Consider the following 16,164-nt stretch of genomic DNA (forward strand, 5'->3'; position numbering starts at 1 on the left):
CAACCTCTTCAACACGCCAGGTGCAGGGTCTAGTAACCCGCCAGGGGTCATAGCGCCCGGGTCTGGGCCCCCTATTCAGCCACGAGTGATGGGGCCTCCCCAGGTGCCCCCTGCCCCGCCTCAGTATGTGCCAACACCCCCGGGTCATTATAATAACCCGCTGGAGAACATGGTCGCTGCGGCAGCACGGCTGGCGGCTCTCCCAGTTGACGGCGACTCTCCGACGGCTATTGAAACCCGCCGGGTCAGGGAACTCCTTCAGACGGCACTGGCGCAGCAAGAGGCGTACTCCTACAGCCGGGATAGGATCCACTCGACCCCTCGTCCGGGCCGGAGCCCGAGTTACAGCAGGCACATGGTCTCAGCGACCGGCTCAAGTAACGTCCGACGCCATGACCCGCCCCCTGGCCATGGCCTGGCTTATAACGGAGCCTGTCACGCAGCAGACCAAGATAGAGCGCGGCAAGAGGCGGAGCAGGTGCCTCAATTGACGGCTTACCAGACCCCCCCGGCTTATCCGACGACTTCCGTCGACGTGGGTATCCCTACCAGGACGGGAGGTGTCCCCTGTTTAGTGCCAGCTATCCGCAATGAACGTTTACCCAAGGACTTCAAAGGCCCTAGGAAGGTGCCCAACTACACGGCTGACTTACAACCCGCAGCCTGGATCGAGAGTTATGAGATGGCCATGGAACTACTGGAGGTCAGTGAGGCGGCAATGGCCAAGTACTTCACCATGATGTTGGATGGGACTGCCCGCACTTGGTTAAAAGGGCTACCACCGAATTCCATCGGGTCTTGGGCTGAGCTGAAAGCCCGGTTCATCCAAAACTTCAAAGATACCTGTAGGCAGTCTATGTCAATTGTGGATTTGACTAACTGTAAGCAGCAGGAGGGTGAGTCTACGACACATTGGGTTCGCCGGGTTAAGGAGATCATACACTCGTCAGACAAGATGGATGCCGGCTCAGCAGTTTTAATGCTGGAGCAGAATTGTCGTTTTGTGCCCCTGAAGATGAAACTCGGGCGGCTTAAGCGCGACTGCAGTGATATGGGTACACTAATGGCGGCTCTTGTCAAGTACGCCGATTCTGATGGTACCAAGGATCCCCCTTCAGATGATGAAAGGGCAGGGAAGGGAAAGAAGAATGGCAATGGCAAGGGTCCTCAGCATAACCCGGGGAACCAAGGAGGAGGCAAGCGCAAGGCTGATGGCAGCCTAGAGTTTGTAGCCAACGCCAGCGCACAAGGTAATAACCAGCGACGCAAGGGGAGGCCCCCTCCCCGAGGCGGCGGGTCAGGACCGACACTGGAGCAGCTGTTGAATGAGCCTTGTCCAAGGCATGGCTCTAGAGAGAAGCCAGCGACTCATCTATGGAAGGATTGTGCAATCATGAAGGCCTTTAAGAACTACAATGGCCCGGGCGGCGGCTCAGGCGCCGGCGGCTTTCATGGCCCGGGCGGCGGCTCAAATCCTGGTCCTCAGAACGGTCAAGGGGGCTTTCATCAACAGTCTGGCCAGGGTCATCAACAGCAGCAGGGGGGTTATCAGACCAATCCAAAGCAGCTTAGCGGTGGACAATATCATGTGTTTACCACCAGTCTGTGTAAGCGAGATCAGAAGCTTCATAAGAGGGCAGTGAATGCTGTTGAGCCGGCGGTTCCACGCTACTTGCGGTGGTCTGAGCAGCCTATAGTGTGGAGTAGGGAGGATCACCCTCCCCGGGTGGATAATCCGGGTCACTTGGCCCTAGTGGTGGCTCCTCAGGTGGGAGGATATAAGTTCACTAAGGTGCTCATGGATGGAGGCAGCAGCATCAACATCCTCTATTATGAGACTTTCCGTCGTATGGGGTTGATTGATAAAAACCTCAGCCAGTCCAACACTATTTTCCACGGTGTGGTACCTGGTAAGTCGGCTTATCCAGTCGGCAAGATTGAATTGGAAGTGGCCTTTGGAGATGAGAACAACTACAGGGTGGAGAAATTGACCTTTGAGGTGGTCAAGATAAGAAGCCCATACCATGCTATATTTGGACGGCCGGCTTACGCCAAGTTCATGGCACGGCCGTGTTATGTGTACTTACAGCTCAAGATGCCAGGTCACAATGGGACCATTACGGTTCACGGCAGCCGGAAGGTGGCCTTGGAATGTGAGGAAGGCGATGCAGCTTATGCAGAATCTGTTTGTGCAACAGAGGAGTTGAAGTTTTACAAAGACAATGTTGACCCAACAGATATGACCTCTCTGAAAAAGCCGACTACGGAAAATGAGCCGGCGATGAAATTTAAGTCGGCTGATGAAACTAAACTTGTTGATTTTGTTCCAGGAGATTCATCTCAGCAGTTTAGCATCAGTGCAAATCTGGATCCAAATAGGAAGGCGCGCTCATCGAGTTCATCCGTGAGAATAGGGACATCTTCGCATGGAAACCTTCTGACATGCCAGGTGTACCTAGGGAACTCGCTGAGCACACTCTCAATGTTGATCCGAAATTTAAGCCGGTCAGGCAGTTCCTTCGGCGGTTTAATGAAGAGAGGCGGAAAGCTATTGGTGAAGAGGTGGCCCGGCTCTTGGCGGCCGGGTTTATTGTTGAAGTCTTTCACCCAGAGTGGTTAGCTAACCCGGTGCTCGTACTCAAGAAGAACGGCACTTGGCGGATGTGTGTAGACTACACGGACTTGAACAAAGCGTGTCCGGCTGATCCTTTTGCCCTTCCCCGTATTGATCAAATTATTGATGCTACGGCCGGTTGTGCGCGTTTAAGTTTCCTGGACGCTTATTCCGGATATCATCAGATTAAGATGGCAGTTAAGGACCAGGAGAAGACGGCGTTCATCACTCCCTTTGGAGCCTTCTGCTATGTGTCCATGCCCTTTGGACTCAAGTGTGCACAGGCGACTTATCAGCGTTGCGTGCAGAACTGCCTTCATAAACAGATTGGGCGCAATGTTCATGCTTATGTGGATGATATTGTGGTTAAGTCCATAAAGGAGGAAACCCTGATAGATGATTTGAGAGAAACCTTTGATAATCTCCGGGTCTACAAGATGATGCTTAACCCGGCAAGTGTGTCTTTGGTGTTCCTGCAGGCAAACTCTTGGGTTTTTTGGTTTCTGACAGAGGCATTGAAGCTAACCCAGAGAAGGCCATCACCTCCCTGGCTAAGCCGGCGTGTATAAATGATGTTCAGCGCTTGGCGGGTCGCATCGCTGCTTTAAGCCGGTTTATAAGCCGTTTGGGTGAGAAGGCCATGCCATTATACCAGTTGATGAAGAAAACTGATAGCTTTGTCTGGAATGATGCAGCTAATACTGCCTTTGAGGATTTGAAGAAACAGCTGGCAGAGCCTCCAGTCCTTGCTGCTCCGGTTGATAAGGAGCCCTTATTATTATATGTGGCGGCGAACACACGAGCCGTCAGTGTGGCTATGGTGGTGGAGCGCAAGGAGGAGGGTAAGGAGCATCCGGTTCAGCGGCCGGTTTATTATGTCAGTGAAGTGCTCATTGAGTCCAAGCAGCGGTATCCGCATTGGCAGAAGCTTGTGTATGGTGTGTTCATGGCGAGCCGGAAACTTAAGCATTATTTTCAGGGTCATCCCATCACTGTGGTCAGTTCTGCCCCTCTTGGTGATATCATTCAAAACAGAGAGGCCACAGGGAGAGTGGCTAAGTGGGCTATAGAGCTTGGACCTCATGGTCTCAAGTACGTGCCACGCACTGCTGTTAAATCTCAGGCCCTGGTGGATTTCATCAATGACTGGACAGAGTCACAGGTGCCCGAGCAGAAGCCGGATAACACATATTGGACTATTCACTTTGATGGGTCCAGGCAGTTGGAGGGCTCGGGGCCGGAGTCGTGTTGGCTTCCCCTAAAGGTGACAAGTTCCATTATGTGCTACAGTTGTTGTTTCCTTGCACTAACAACGCGACTGAGTACGAGGCCTTGCTCCATGGTCTTCGGATGGCTAAAGAGATGAGCTTAAGCCGGGTAAGGTGCTTCGGCGACTCAGACTTGGTGGCTCAACAAGTATCAGGAAAGTGGGATTCCAAGGACCCTCTCATGGCGGCTTATCGCCGCGAGGTTGATGCCATTGCTGGGCACTTTCAGGGTTACCAAGTGGAACACATCGATCGCAGGAAGAACGAGGCGGCGGATGCTTTAAGCCGGCTGGGCTCTCAGCGAAAACCGGTGCCGCCTAACACTTTCCTGGACGTCCTGTATAGCCCTTCTGTTAAGTTGCCTATAGAGGAAGACTTGGCTGTCCCTGACCCGGAGGCACGACTGGTGGCGGCTCTCCATATCATACCAGACTGGACAATGCCATATCTGGCTTACATGACCCGGGGCGAGTTGCCTGAGGATGAAACTTTGGCCAGGCAAATAACCCGGCGGGCTAAGTCAATGATTTTTATCAATGGGGAGTTGCATCACCGCAGTGTTACGGGAGCGTTTCAGCGTTGTGTTTCCCCTGAGGAAGGTCAAGAAATCTTGCGTGAGATCCATGAAGGGGATTGTGGCCATCACGCCGGCTCAAAGTCTCTTGTGGCCAAGGCTTTTCGTCATGGTTTTTATTGGTTGACGGCTCATGCTGATGCAGAGGACTTGGTCAGTAAGTGTGATGGTTGCCAAAGGTTCTCGCGACGGGCTCATGTACCGGCTCAAGAGCTGAGGATGATCCCAATTACTTGGCCCTTTGCGGTCTGGGGGCTTGATATGGTTGGGCCTTTCAAAAGGTCCAAGGATAAGAAGACCCACCTTTTGGTGGCAGTTGACAAGTTTACCAAGTGGGTTGAAGCGGAGCCCGTTAGCAAGTGTGATGCAGCCACGGCGGTTCAGTTTATGAAAAAGGTGATCTTTCGCTTTGGTTTTCCGCACAGCATTATCACTGACAATGGCACCAATCTCTCCAAAGGCGCCATGGAAGAGTTTTGTCAACGAGAGCATATCCGACTTGATGTTTCCTCAGTGGCTCATCCTCAATCCAATGGTCAAGCTGAGAGAGCTAATCAGGAGATTCTGAAGGGCATCAAGCCCCGGCTTTTGGTCCCTTTGCAACGGACGCCGGGTTGTTGGGTGGAGGAGTTGCCCTCCGTGTTATGGAGCATCAACACTACTCCTAACAGGTCTACAGGTTTTACACCTTTCTTCATGGTTTATGGGGCAGAAGCAGTCCTCCCCAGTGACATCCGTCATGACTCACCTCGAGTGGCGGCTTACGTTGAGGCGGATAATGAACAGGCGCGCCAAGATGCTCTTGACTTGCTGGACGAACAACGTGATGTGGCAGCAGCCCGTTCAGCGATTTACCAACAAGACCTGCGCCGTTATCATAGCCGCCGGTTTAAATCCCGGGTCTTCCAGGAAGGGGATCTCGTGCTCCGGCTCATCCAAGATCAAACTGATGCGCACAAGCTATCCCCGCCTTGGGAAGGGCCCTTTGTGGTCAGCAAGAACTTGCACAACGGGTCGTATTACCTCATTGACGTTCGGGAGCACAAAGATTCACGTAAGTCGGAGGAAGAGACCCGTCGGCCGTGGAACATAGCTCAGCTTCGGCCTTACTACACTTGAGCCACCGGCTCTCATAATGTACATATTTCTCTCAGCCATGTATATATTATGATAAAGCAATAAAGCAGGACCTCTGTCCTTTTTCTCCTCCAAATGTGCACGTGCTTTCTTTGCAAGATTAACATGGTAACTTGAAGGAGGATCCGTCTTATGATCGTATTCGAATCTAGCCGCAGGTAATAAGGTCACTTGGGGGCTTCCTGTTCAAACATGGGTCGTATTCGAACCAAAGAGAACATAGCTGTCGATACCCATTTGATTGGCAAAGTGCCGAGCTCATTGGGAGGTTTTCTCTGATCATATTTGAATCATAGTTTAACCCCTTTAAGAACCGACGTGGATCGTATTCGAATCAGCGTCGTTAAACAATTCTTAAAATCACTTGGGGGCTTCCTGTTCAAACATGGGTCGTATTCGAACCAAAGAGAACATAGCTGTCGGTACCCTCTTGATTGGCATCGCCACACCCACTGGGGGCTATATGATCGTATCCGAATCTTAGCTTAACCCCTTTGGGCCGGGTCTCTGGTCGTATTCGAACCGGAAGCCCCCAAGTTCTTCCGCTTTATCACAAGTTTTCTCTGATTATGTCAAAGTGTGTACAGCCGGGTCTCGCTTGGCCGGTTTAAATTTTGATTTCCAGTGTTGGTTGAACACAATAGGTGTCATTAAGACAGGTACACCGGAGTTAAGGTACCAACCTTATCACCCAGATTATCTAAACCGGAAATATACTTGCACGCCGCTAAGTGTGTTATCACGGCTACACTAAGGACATAATTAAGGGTCAGTCCTTTTTGATTCATATTTGGGTTATATATCTAAAACGATGATTCTCAGCGCGGTAAGCCGCCTAGAGACTTGCGATTTGTCCTTTATGCAGGATAGTTCAAGGCAATTATTTGAGACTAAGGAGAATGAATGACCCGGAGAAATATCAAGAGACAACTTCAATAGACTTCAGCATTCAATACGTGCACGATGGCACGGCAAAGATAAAGTGTTGCACCTACTCTATTACAAGACTCATCGAGTCCAAAAAGGTGGAGCATTGTTTGGTAAGCCGGCTGCATAAGTTAAGATGCTTGCTGGGTGGAAGTCTCCGGCTCATCTCTTTCTTCTCCCCGGCTGTTCCCAAGGTCTAGAAGGTCGACGACTTCCAGTCGATGCCGCTCAGCGCTTCGAATTGGGCTTCCTCGTCAATTAACCCGGCTGGGTCAATCTCCGGGGCGAAGGTGTGCTGACGAGCCGGCGGGATTAAACTCAGGGCTTCATAGCGAGGGGTCGGGATCCTCTGATTTTCCGCATTATAACCCGACTGGTACTTGGTCAGATCCGTGTCGTTGCCAATAAGAGTTGCCACCGGGCGCATGATCTTCACGCAGGCGGCGAAGTCTTTTTGGTCGAAAGCCGTGCCGTCTTCCTTCAGACTTGGATAGCCCGGGGCGATGTCTGCCGGGTCTAACTCTGGCAAGAAAGCCTTGGCCCGGCTCAGCGCGGCGATCGCTCCGGATCTTGCAGAGGCCCGTCGCAGTTCTTGGATACGCTGAGGCAGAACGGCGAGTCGGCGAAGAACCTCCGCCAGGTGCGTCGGCACCTCGTTGGATAAGGCCACCACGGCTAAGGCACGCTGTGACCCGGTGTAGAGTTGCTCCACCAGGGTGTACACGGCCTTTAGTTTGGTTACCACACTCTGGTTGAGGTTGGCACTTCTGGAACCTGTTTCATAGAACAGGATAAGCCGCCGACAAGGGTGAGTTATGAGGCATCAAAATTTTAAACTGGATGAAAACCGGCGGGTGACTTACCGAAGATTGCAGCAACCATTTGAGAAACTTGGCGCTTTAGGCCGGAGAGCTCGGCGGTCTTCTCGGAGAGAGCCTTCTCCGCCTGTTCAGCCCGGTTCACCAATGCGGCTTTTTCTTCGGCCCACGCCTTCCGCTCAGCGTCAAACTCTGTCTTCAGCTTCTCTTGCGCGGCGATGCGGGACACGAACTTGGCATTTGCCTTCCGGGTCTCCATCTCTTGCATCTTCAGCCGGTTCTTGAGATCAGCGAGGTCGGCCTCAAGCTTCTTGCCAGCAGCCTGTATAAATGTCCGGGTTATGACATAAACAGTTACTATACAAATTTAAAGTCCCAAGTGTTTTCCAAGCAAAGACACTTGACACTTGGGGGCTAATGCATGTTCAATGTTTCTATTTACCAATTTCCGGTTCATGGAAGCAAGCCGGAAGATAAGTGTTTTCCAAGCAAAGACACTTGGCACTTGGGGGCTAATGTGTATCGACTGTTCCTATCTACAAATTACCGGTTTATGGAAGCAAGTCGGAATCTAAGTCTACAACACATTCAATCATAAGTCGTCGACTTGGGGGCTAGCATGGTAAAGGTAACTATGCAGTAAGTAAGAGGACAGAAAGATAATACCTTAGATTTCTGCTGGATCTGGGTCACCATGGCAACCTCTGCGTCCCGGCTCTTGTGCACTTGGCTGACGTAGCCGGAGACGAGCTCTCCGATGCTCAGGTTGGCATAGTCAGTTAGATCCAGACTAACCCGGCGGGGCTGCAGTAATTCCCCCTTGGCAGAGCACTTGGCCAGTGCCGTAGGCCTCCCCGGCTCAACAAATTTCGTCCGGGTGATTTCCACGTCCGGGTCATTTGTTGGCTGAGCCGAGCCGGAGGCCTCCGGGTCAGCAGAAGCTTCTACGGGTGCCTTGTCGATTGGAGCGGTGGCTTCGGGGGCGGAGGCAGCTGGCGGTTCTTGAACCGTCACCTCCGGTTCAGGCAAATCCGGCTCTCCGGCCGACTTGGTTTTCTTCGCCCTCTTGGTGAGCTTTGCCTGGGCACTGAAAGAACAACAAAGGTTAGTACAAAAAGTATGAGTAAAGATCAGAACAACATGAGATGGTTATCATTACCCGGGCACGGTCTTGAAAGCCGGCAGATTCGACTGCATAGAATCACCGGAAGAAGGGGAAGTCTCCTGATAATTTGAGTCAGAAGAATTAAGCGGTTGGCGTATAACACCCGCAAAAGGATGAAAAGGGTACAAGTTTGCGGTCACCTCGGTCCGGCGTTTCCTTGATGCCTCAGGTAACCCGGAGGAGAGGTCAGTGTCCTTGTTGGTCCGGGTATGCCGCCGGCTCTCATGAACCTGTCGCTTCAAAATAAATTGAGGATCTTGGTAAGCTAAAGGATGGGAAAAGCTTACTTTCCGGGTTACTCTTCGGGTTTTCAGCCGTGGCAAGGGCTCCGAGTCGGAGGAAAGTATTGTTACCTCTTCAACCACCGGGTTACTGGCTCCGGTGTCCTCCTGTTGATAAACATCATTGATAAGGCGGACAGAACTAAAACAACAAGTATAACAAGAGCTTACAGGTTTAGGAATTACCTCAGACTCGGAGCTGTCACTTAGCTGCAACAGCTCCGAAGCAGTGGGCCTACTTCCCTTCTTACGGGGAGCGGCTTTCTTGGCGGCTTTCTTCGCCTTTCTGGCCTTCTTGGCCGCGTCATGGTCATACTTGACCCGCCAAAACTTGTCGTCAGCCTGAAAAATACAATGATGATTTCTTAAAGATCCAGATGAAGGTTATCTATGGACAAAGGTAAAATGTTTAAAGCAGTGGCTTACCGCTGGGGCTGGGTTGGTCTTGCAGAAGGGGGCTAACCCGGTCCTCCCGCAGTCTGCCAGGCTCTCGTTCAAGAGAGCCTTGGTCATCTCCTCTGCAACATCTTCCGGAAGATCATTGCGGCTGTGTCTCTGGGGTCATCCTTTCATCCTGTGTACTCGCACATTAAGCCGGGGCGGCGGCTTAATGGGATCACCCGCCAGGAGATCCAGACCCGGACCAGATCGATTCCGTTGAGACCATTGCCCAAAAGAGCCTTGATCTTGTTTATGGTGGGGAGTAGAGGCTGGCGCTCCGCTTGCGTCAGCTTGTCAGACAGTGGGTGTGTTGACTCCAGACGAGAGGGGCAAAAGCCGGGCAACGGACTTTCATCAGCCGGCGACGTGTCTTGGCAGTAGAACCACGTCAGATTCCAATCTTTGGGGTGGCTTGGCGGCTCTGCATATGGGAAAAGGCAGTCCCTTCGCCGCTGGATGGAGATGCCACCTAACTCCAGACTTGGCCCATTGGCGCACTCATTCTGACGGTTCAAGTAAAAAAGCTCTCTGAAGAGCAGCAGACTAGGTTCTTCTCCAAGGTAAACCTCACAGAATACTTGGAAGTTGCAGATATTGGACACTGAGTTGGGTCCTATGTCCTGAGGCCGCAGGTCGAAGAAGTTTAGAACGTCTCTGAAAAACTTTGAGCCGGGCGGTGCGAAGCCCCGGCTCATATGATCCGCAAAAATCACTACCTCCCCGTCCTTTGGCTGTGGTCTCTCTTCTGACGGGTCAGGGGCACGGTAGGACATGACGTCCTTCTTGGGCAGATATCCAGACTTGACAAAATCTGCTAGGGTCTCACTGGTGACATTGGACCTCATCCAGTTGCAAGTGATGGAGGCTTTGGGAGCTTTGGGAGGCATGGTGAAAGTCGGCAGTCTATGACAAAAGGAAAACGTCCGGATTAATTATAAGCCGGAGGAAATCTACAGTTCAAAGTCAAGGTGGCGGCTTGTGAAGGGGACTAATGGTATATACCTAAGAACAGCGGGTTACTTAAGCCGCAGAGGTATTAGGAGTAATTTGATTGTCTACGGCCTTATCACAGCTGAGCCGGAAAATTTTATGGCGCATAATTTTCTTTAAGCCGGAGGGTTCTACGGAGCATGGTTTTCTTTAAGCCGGAAGGTTCTACGGCGTGTGGTTTCTTTAAACCGGAAATGTAAACCGCCGTGATTCGATTGCAGTTTTTTACGAAGTGTGGTAAAACAGGTTTCACACATTGCAGTAACTATTTTGGATCAAAATGGTCGGGCAAAAGAAAAGTTTCTAGACCTAGAAACAGACGCGAGGAAGTTCTTAAGCTCGAACAAGGCTCTTATGCAGTAAAACGAGGCTTACTTGGATTTGAGATGAATGCTAAACAGCCTCCGCACTAGTTCTACCCTATACTAAGATCAAAAAGAGGCAGTAAAATTCAAATCTACTGCGGGCCGCGAGGAACTACGAAGAACAGAGGAAGAACTATGAAGCCCTAGTGCGGATCTGCCCTATGGAGTAGCGAGGACTCACTGATGCTGAAGAGGAGCGGAGGTTGCCGCCGTTTGTCTGGACCAAGTCAGGGTGATGCAGCGGCCGAGGTTGACGAAGACCGGGGGCGAGGCGGCGGCGGCAGAGTTTGAGCTCAAGTAGAGGAGGAGCAGTGGCGCGAGGAGGAAGAAGGGTGGCGGAGAAGCCCGTCGGGCCGGCCTATTTATAAGGGCGAGCTCATAAGTGGGCACGAGAATCAAGGAGTCCACGGCGTGGTTATCTTCCCACGAAACGCCTCGATTTTCGGGATGACAGTAAAGGTAAAGATCCGTTGCGGATCTGGCGGAGTAAAAAACGGGCTTAATGGAAGATGACGTCACGGCGGATTATCCGGAGTCCAGAGGATGACGTCACGCCGGGTTATGGCCTTCACACAATTGTAAGCCGGCGATTTTCTGTCGAAAGGATTGAAGATTGACATGAGCCGGCTCAAATCAATCTGGGGCCTAATGTTGAGGATATAGACCTTAGAGTCACCCGCCAGGAGGGGCCGGGTTACTCTAATGGTCATTGCCAGAAGCCCGACGCCAAGCTTAAAGACGGTGGGCCGAAGATGGGCTTAAGACCCGGATATGGCTTAAGGCTCGTAGTTACAATTATTATTAGGTAGAACTTGTAGTGTAAGGCAAGAATAGTTAAGAGTCCGAGCCGGACACTCTTATGAGCCGGCCGGGACTCTGAGAGCTGCAGGGCGTCAGCCTCCCTATATAAAGGGACGACCCGGCAGCGGCTTAGGGACAACAACAATCTCGTCGAGAGCCAGGTATAGCAGTTAAGCTCCCTGGTCATCGAAACCCTAATCAATACCACCGCAAACTGGACGTAGGCTTTTACCTTCACCGTAAGGGGCCGAACCAGTATAAACCCTCGTGTTCCTTGTCCCTCTTAACCCCTTCAAGCTTCCTAGTAGCGATGGCTCCACGACTAAGTCCTAGCTCGAGGACATCTGTCGTGACAATTCCACGACAGTCACCATGTTGACAGTCTTGGAGCTTGTTTTCCCTCTGCGGTCTGCACGTTCAGGGCATTCCTTGGAAAAGTGTCCAGGCTTCCCACAGGCGTAGCACTCTAGCTCAGCCTTGTTGAACTTCTTCTTCTTGAAGGTAGTAGTCTTGGTAGGCTTGTTGAAAACAGGTTTGTTCTTCCCTTTGTTCTTGTTCTGTGGGTACCTCTGCACCATGTTAGCAGTAGGTTGAACCTCACCTCCTTTTTCAGTAGTATCTTTAGCCCGAGCTTTTTCTTCAACATCAAGAGATGCAATCAGATTTTCAACTGATATCTCCTGTCTCTTATGCTTCAGAGTTGTGGCAAAATTCCTCCATGAAGGAGGCAACTTTGCAATCATGCACCCAGCCACGAATTTGTCGGGTAGAACACATTTAAGGAGTTCAAGTTCCTTCACAATGCACTGTATCTCATGAGTTTGTTCAACCACAGAACGGTTATTCACCATCTTGTGGTCATGAAAACTCTCCATGATATACAGTTCACCGCCTGCATCTGTTACACCGAATTTTGCATTCAGTGCATCCCACAGAATCTTTCCGTCATTTATGTGCATGTACACATCACACAGACGGTCAGCAAGAACACTCAGAATGCATCCCACAAACATAGTATTGGCTTCCTGGAATTTTCTCCGATCTTCGTCGGTCATTCCCTCTGGAGCACCAACACTAGCGTGGAAAACTTTCAGAGCAGTAAGCCAGAGCGTGGTCTTCACCTGCCACCTCTTAAAGTGCACACCGGTAAACTTATCCGGCCTCAGTGCATCAGCGAATCCAGCCATAGTTAACTCAGGAAATTGCCTATAATTAGGTTTTTGGATTGTTGGAATATTAGGCAAGTTCATGATTAATTACAGTAAATAATTCATGACTAGAAGAGGTACTAGCATGCAATAATCTAGCAAACTAGAAGAACAGCAAGACATGCATAACAGCAGCAAACACGTAACAATAGTTGTAGAAACAGACATGAACAGAGGATGTTGGACGTACTGATCGTTATGGGTGCGACAGTGTTGATGACGATGTTGGCGACGATCTGCTACTGACGGCGATGAATACGACGATGAGTAGCACCGCCCGACTTGGACGGAAGACGACCCGTGATGACGAATTTGAGCAGTCTCTCCCACGCGCCGATGCACGCCGGCGTTTGGGATGGAGTAGACTACGATGGCGGCGCAAGTTGTGAGATGAGGCAAAACCCTAGGTGTTTTTCGGTGTGTCTCTGGCCGCAGCCGGTAGCTATATATATATTAGGACCAGAGGCGGTATTGTGTCGCGACCACAATCCCAAACCGACTCAGTTTCTAATTCGTATACTTACCTCGCCTGGCCACGGCCAGGCGAGGCGAGCGAGCACGCGCGTGTGGTTTTTCCTTTCTCTTCTCACACACCACTTACCGTGGTGGAGAGAACCCACTATATAAAGAGGTCCAACTCTTTTTCAACTTCCGGGGTGGGACTAAACTTAGCACCACCACTTGCCATTTTACACATGGGCTTTGAGATTTCAGAAATTGCTATGGACCTGGCCATTAATTCTAATAGGAGGGACGTCGGAGGCGTCGCCGGTGAAGCTGTTGCACACCCTGAACTTGGGTAAAGGATGACGGTCGTGACGGAGGACGACGAGGCCGTCCCGCCAGGCCACGGGCTCGAGCTCGAGGCTGGCATTGAAGCGGGCGGGGAAGGATTGTGGCGGTAAGGTCTTCCGGGCCACCTGCTTGGGGGGACTGCCGTCCCAGCTCTGGCTCCAGTAGGAGACGCCGCGGAGGAGGTTTGGGTTGAAGCCGCCGTTGGCTGCGGCGCGGAGGGCCAGCCTGCGGCGGAAGTCCTGGTCGATGATGGCGCCGCGGAGCCGTTTGGAGGCGGCGGCGCAGCGGACGATGGCCGCGGGGTCGGATGGAGGCGCCGGTCCGGCTGCCCTGGGCTCCTTGTCGTCGGGGCGGCGAATGGCGAGGCGAGGGGCGTGGACGGAAGCTCGAGTCCACAGCAGGCGGCGGCGTGAGCACGGGTCGGGGCAGGAGATCTGATCGAGAAGTCCTCTGAACTAAAAACTGTTGGGAGATGTACCTGTATCGGATCGGACGGCTGAGATGTCCTAAAATCCACCGCGTGTACCGGGGTATGTTTTACTTGAAGAAGGGAATGTCCAGCCTCTGAACTGCAGCCCTGCTGGACGCTTTGCAATGTTTCCTAGTACGTTGGTTGTTTGTTTTACAGGATTGAAATTGTTAGGAATTTTTTCCTACGAAATTCATATGCACCCGAGGATTTTTTTTAAATGAGGCAAAAGACTTGCCGTTTTCATTGATTAAGAAAAAAAGAATTGCCCGGTTAATTGGCGAAAAACCGGGCAAAAATCGATACAGCCCAACCCATATGACATGGGCACCACCGGCCAACCTGGCCACTGACATGGAACCCGAAGCTGCAAAGAAGAAAGACATCCGCCGACGAGCTCAAACTTGTTGCTATGTGATATCAAACGCTCTTTGACCCAAATTCATGTAATTTTATACTCACGTAGGAGATATGCCATTCTAAACCTATGGTTTTGCTATTTCTATCTTTTGAGAATTGTACGAAACAAGGAAGACTTAACCTTTTTCTCATGTAAATATGAGGTGTTACTTCTATAAAGCATGAGAGAGTGCCCTCCGCACCGTCCGTTTTTTGGGCGGAGTGCTGTGGTGGCTCTTCACGTCGTCTGATCTGGCCGAGCTTGCTACCCCAGATGACCTGCTTTTGCGGTCCATTACGTGTGAGTCATTGGCTAGATTGGGGCCACTATCATGCGGCGGGTTCGGTAGTGCCCGTGCTCGCCCGCGCGCGAGAGAAGGCCGGACCCGCCTGTCGGCATCTTTGCCTCCGATGAGCTGGTCCGGTCGCGCCAGCCGACCGGGGCCAAAGCTTGCCTCGGCGGGGAGGCCCTCTGCGTCGTCCGTTGCTGGCTTCCCGCAGCTACCTACGTGGGGTTTTTTCTCTAGGTCTGTGTTTTCTATTTTGGTCGATTTTACTATTAAGATACTTCTTATTTGTTTTAGAAAATAGTATGACTGTGAGCCAAATGCGTAGGCCCGTGGTAGCACTACGGGTCTATTGCGTGTCACACACAAAACGCCTGTTGGTTTTCCAACCAATTTTTTTAATTTCATTTGTTTTTTTATTAAAACACCTTTAGTTTTTGTAATAGTATTCAAGAATCATTTTTGTGTGTTTTGAAAAATGTTCACAAATTTAAAGAAAGGTTCATGAATTTAAACGATGTTCCAAAACCAGAAGGATCACTCTACATGACCGGCCCAACAATGCCCTTGGGGGTCGTGATTTTGTTGACCGCCTCCATTTGCATGCACAAAATATGGATTGCTATGATAACCATTGAGAGAAAAGGAAATCTAAAACTAACGAGCGGCGTGGCAACGCGTGCGCTTACCTTTACATTGAAATCTTTAGAATCAGTCTGTGAATCATCAAGCCGACCTAGCTCAGTGGTAGAGCGCGTGGCTTTTAACCACGTGGCCGTGGGTTCGATCCCCACGGTCGGCGTTCCTGTTCAGACCTTTTCCTTTTTGGCAAAGCAAAAGAAACACTAAACAAAATACACCAAAAGGAAAAACAAAGGAAACCAGCTCATCTCACAATTGCTCTAGAAAAAATACATTTTTCGCATGCCATGTGCCGATGAGTTTCGTCATCTTGGAAACCAGCTGCTCCAACAATCCTGATTTTGTACCAATCTTTTGCAAGTAATTCTCATAAATCGCTTGGCGAAATCCATGTCAATTTGATGTCTTCACCCCATAGGTGAGGGAGGGGCGATGACAGCGGCGTGTCTTCATCTCGTTTCAGTTATTGCAGTTGTCGCTAGGAGGTCTATGGAGCTGAATGTATTTTTTGTTAATTATGATGTTCTTTGTACTGCCTTGACAACTGATGAATAGATTGAAAGTTTTCTCGCAAAAAGAAAAAAAATCTTTATGTGTTAGCAACAAAAAAGAAATTTGTGCTCATATAGACTTTCAAAAATAGTTTGAGCGCTTTCACCAATATTCGATAACACTTTCTGCAAACGTAACTTTAAATGAATTGTATCATGTATATTATAATGGATGTTGACAAATATAAGCTCAAGTTATAGGTTACATGTCATAAATTAAGGTTATATTTTATGGATAATTAACAAAACGTGTTTCATATAATTTGTCTAACTTTTAGTTTTGTGTTTGGTCTTGGCGGCACGGACGCAACGACTCAGTATCCAACTGATAACATTAATTCCATGGAGGACAGAGTGCATAGGGAACATATTCTTGCGAGACTGTAGTTTGTGCACTCGGGTGCATATGCACCCGCATGAACAGTAAATTCA

The 16,164-nt window shown here is 50.5% G+C and overlaps 1 non-coding gene and 1 pseudogene across 1 annotated transcript; one reads left to right on the plus strand and one right to left on the minus strand.

Annotated features, from left to right (window-relative positions):
• Nucleotides 1-13,299: 13,299 nt before the first annotated feature.
• The window catches only part of LOC123120958 (uncharacterized), a 9,765-nt pseudogene continuing 6,900 nt past the window's right edge, over nucleotides 13,300-16,164 (minus strand).
• Nucleotides 15,270-15,341, plus strand: TRNAK-UUU (transfer RNA lysine (anticodon UUU)). Its single transcript has one exon. It is a non-coding gene; the product is annotated as a tRNA-Lys (tRNA).

This window comes from Triticum aestivum, chromosome 5D (genome assembly GCF_018294505.1).
Source record: "Triticum aestivum cultivar Chinese Spring chromosome 5D, IWGSC CS RefSeq v2.1, whole genome shotgun sequence".
In the NCBI taxonomy this organism is placed as follows: domain Eukaryota; kingdom Viridiplantae; phylum Streptophyta; class Magnoliopsida; order Poales; family Poaceae; genus Triticum; species Triticum aestivum.